Genomic DNA, 3,944 nt, shown 5'->3' on the forward strand with positions numbered 1-3,944 from the left:
AACCTGTCAACTAAAATTATAAAATCACTTATTAAATACACTAATATATAAATAAAATTATTTCTTGACTAAAAAGTTGAAGGATAAAATTGTAGACTCACAAGCTAAGGTACACTGGACACTTTAAGGACAAATCAAACTTCATTCTTAAAAATTAAATGTATTTATCATGCCTTTATTGTGACACAAATCATACACAAACATAGCTTTAAGTTGAATGTATAACTTCTAGGGTAATGAGCTTATATTTATTAAGCAACTTAGTTTACGGCATTTGACACAGATAACACATGTAATTCATACTCTTCAAGAAATTCGCTTGAAGTTTTAGAGTTTTTTAGTACTATTTTTGGTAAAACAGGTTCCAAATAAGCACGGCATAAAGGACTGATTTTTACATAACAACATCCTAGTTTCCTTAAATGATTAAAAAGGTCAGATGACTAATATTTAGTATTACAATTTATTTTGTGTTTAAATTTATTTAAAAAAGTTATATGTATAACTTTGTTAAAAGTTACAAAACTTTGTAAAATAAATTTTCATTAAATATATGTCTAAATATTAAATTTATTATCACAAAATATTCAAACAATTATTATTATTAACTTCAGGAGAGATTTTATTAAATATGAATTAATAAGAGCATTGTCAAAGTATTTCATATAGAACCAGTCGGTCGCCCAGTGGTCGAAATTCAATCACAATCAATTTAAATTATAAGTTTGAACATTATTGAGGTTGTGTTATCAAAGACTATACTTCTATAATTACAGATTTCGCCAAGGCTACAATGTTATATTGCCTATATTTTTAAAAACAAATTATATGAAATTTTAATTAAAAAATACCATAAAATGAATAAAATAAAGAATACCCTTTTTAATCTATAATCTATTCTCAATTAGACACAGACAACAATAAACAAAATAGTATATATGCATGTATTTGTTAAATACATGGTAGTGTGTGTAATATTTTTTTATTGGTTTAATTTATTTTTATGCATAATTTAAAAAAAAAAATTAGTATTCTGCACTCCTTCTCTGCATAAACTATAAGTGTGCTAAATTTCATATGTCTTTGTCTGAGCAAATTTTCGTAAAAATGGGTACAGTTTTTGCTTTGCGTATTAATATATAGAATAAATAACAAATTTCTAACTAGTTATGTTTAACCTTACAATAAGTAATTTATATTTATTTATGAAATATCCATATGTATATTTTAATGTAGCATCTTTAGAGAACAACACAATATTTTCAATATGTGTTAATTTTTGTTTTATATATATTTAATTATTTCACTATCATTATCTTCATCCACTAATTAAGTTTAATTAATAAAACTAGTAGTAACAGAGTTTACCAAGGCCACAATAACACAAAAATTCAAGTTAATGTTTTATGTAATTGTTTTAAACTATGCATTCTTAATTATGCACATTACACACATATTATTATTTTCCTTATTCAATACTTTAATGCCATTTGAATTACATTAAGAATTAAAACTTAAAAAGTAAAGGCGTTCTGTTTTATCGCTAATAGTAAGCTCTCTTAAGTTTATAGTTTACAGCCACAGTTTTTTTTTTCTTGGTAAATACATCTATCTACAAGGTTAATTTTTAAAATAATTCCTATGGAACTCATTTTAAACAACGTAAATAAAAAAAATAAAACATTTGAGGAACTAATTTTATTATATTTTCTGAGTAACAAGCATGCGATAACTACAAATTAAGATGTTCAAGCACCATACAGTTTCACCTACATGGTAAGTAGAACAATTCTATTTAAGAGTTCACGCGTCATTCATTTCGATAAGCCTTGTTTATCTGATTCGTTACATTTTAATAATATATTAGAATATAAACGAAACGGATCTAATAAATTAGAGGTCACATATATTGACATTTTGCTTGTTTGGTAACATACAAAAGGATAGTGAAGGGCGATACGAAACATTCACTACGTGACTAGCTACATCATCTGGGAATTTGACGATATCCTATGAAGCTATCACCAAGGTTTACCTTAATATGCTTACGCAGCTTTAAAAGTTCGTTTTCCTTTTGTTTCACTATAGATGTCAATCGTAATCACCACTGCACATATTGTCTGAATTACTGTATCCACGATTTCATCGATTTTGTTCACATTGAAGGCCACACAATTACTTTGTAAACATTTAACGTAAACAATAAAAAAAATAACAAACAATGCGAAAATGAAACGTTTGTAAGCAACTATTTTAAAATCTTTCTTAATTTATTTTTACTCCTCGTATTCTGATGACGATACTTCTAACTTCGTTATTTGCTATTGCTAATTTTTAACACAGATAATACATAAACAATATTATAACAGATAGTGACAAATTCTGCCAATATAACAGATGTTCAAAGATAGACAATGGTTTTTATTTCATTTACAATTTAGTCCTAAAAGAAATGTTATTTATTTTAAAATTGTAAAATTCGTAAAGGATATTTTTCGTATTTACATAAATTGTCATATTAAAAAGCACTCGAAGAAGAAAATCAAAGTATATATTATTAAATAAGCTAAAAATTAACGACGTGTTTCAAATAAATTCGAAGGATATAGACCTACCCCACCCAGGCCGCAAAATAATTATATTTGTAATAAAAAAATATGTTTAGTAATAGTAGATTTTTAATTAAATAATTTAAGGTGAGCAATTTTAAAGGACAACGTAGTTGAATTGAGCAATTGAAAATCTATCAATTAGTTTTTTTTATTACAATATCATTATTTTGCAGGCTGGGGTGGTGTAGGGAGGATATAGGTACATTATAATTAAATGGCAATTTTTTTTGCATTATTATACTTATTGAGCGAACCATCGCTTTCGTGAGCAATTCTCAAAATAATGCTGAATAATTTTTATTTTGACTTTAAAAAACAAAATGACAGTATCCTACTTATTAATGTTTCCAATTAATAAAGAAATAATCAAATTTGACTATTTTTTATAAAACTACCTTAATTATTTAATATTTCTTGGAAAAAATATAAGTTTTTAAGACAATGGTCTAAAAATGTTCTTATTACGTTACCGAATAAAATTCGTTAAAAATGAAAACACGTAAAAGTTTGCAAACCTTTTTTAATAAATTTTAAATATTTTAAATGAAAACACAGACAGAGAACGGAAAACTTTAATTATAAGATCAATACTTTAGAAGAAATAGACCACATTTTGTCCATTTCGTTACCTTTGGAACACCTGCTTGGAAAACATTTTAAATTATTAAGTTCACAGGCAGAATCTTAGTCATTTTTTAATTAAAATTACAAAATAAATCAACAATCTATGCTGTAACACTCTTAATTATTATAAAAAATTGTTAAATTTTAAATATTAATAGAAGAATCGGTCATCTCTATCAGGACAATAACAAAGTAGGAACTTTGGTAACACAACAAGAACTTATAAGGCTGAGTATATACAATACACAATTCAAAACAATGTTTTTATTTAACATAATTCGAACTTAAGATTGAGAATGATGTTAATTAGCTATCTTAGAAATCACAAATTTTGTTCGAGCATAGTATTTTAAATATATGTATATGTTGAATACTGTACTATCAATCACATTTCACGTAAAAATTAATTATACTTATTCTAAAGTAAATAAATCAAAAATCCTTATAGGTTAGTATATCTAAATCACAAATGGGATATCAAATAAACTTAATTATTATTTACTTAGTAATAATTATGAAATTATTATCAGGAATCAGCATTTTATTATCAGGAATCAGGATTATCAGGGGAATTCAGGAAACCACACTCAGAACCACAACAAAAAATCGTAGAATTTAACCCTAGAACCCGATTGAAGTGCCACCTACTTACTGGGTCTAATTGTTAATCTAAGCCATCTACGACCCACTTAAACACAAAAAAATCAT

Source organism: Melitaea cinxia, chromosome 14 (assembly GCF_905220565.1).
Source record: "Melitaea cinxia chromosome 14, ilMelCinx1.1, whole genome shotgun sequence".
Taxonomy (NCBI): domain Eukaryota; kingdom Metazoa; phylum Arthropoda; class Insecta; order Lepidoptera; family Nymphalidae; genus Melitaea; species Melitaea cinxia.